The sequence below is a fragment of the Sinocyclocheilus anshuiensis genome, unplaced genomic scaffold (genome assembly GCF_001515605.1).
Source record: "Sinocyclocheilus anshuiensis isolate Anshui unplaced genomic scaffold, SAMN03320099.WGS_v1.1 scaffold1662, whole genome shotgun sequence".
Taxonomy (NCBI): Eukaryota; Metazoa; Chordata; class Actinopteri; order Cypriniformes; family Cyprinidae; genus Sinocyclocheilus; species Sinocyclocheilus anshuiensis.
In genome coordinates this window covers 48,155-48,584 of record NW_015545835.1, presented here as the reverse complement: position 1 = coordinate 48,584, position 430 = coordinate 48,155, and the positions used below count along the sequence as shown (strand labels likewise).

The window sequence follows — 430 nt, the reverse complement described above, 5'->3', positions numbered from 1 at the left end:
ATTCAAATAGAAAGCAGTTATTTTAAATAGTAAAAATATTTCACAATATTACTGCTTTTGCTGTATTTTGAATCAAATAAATGCAGGCTTGGTGAGCAGAAAAGAATTCTTTAAAAAACATTACAAATCTTACTGTTCAAAAACTTTTGACTGGTAAAGTGTATATATATATATATAAAATGCCAGGGCCGATTTTTTGTCCCAGTCCAGCCCTGGCTGTAGGTGATGTTCTTTCATCCATGCCGAGATGTCCACCAGGCAGTGTTGAAGGTGTGAGAAAAGTTGTGAGAAAAGGTGTCTGAATAAATTTTGGTTTGACTGTATCTATTTGACAAATGAAGTTAACCAACTAAAGTTATACATACTCTTTTTGTTTCTGTACCCAATATTTAAAAAATGTACAAATGCAATAAAAATATCGGTATCGGTA

At 31.9% G+C, this 430-nt stretch overlaps 1 protein-coding gene across 1 annotated transcript in view; it reads left to right on the top strand.

Annotated features, from left to right (window-relative positions):
- Window positions 1-430, top strand: part of LOC107698440 (plexin-D1-like) — a 68,520-nt gene that overhangs the window by 57,511 nt on the left and 10,579 nt on the right. The gene's annotated exons all lie outside the window — the stretch shown is intronic.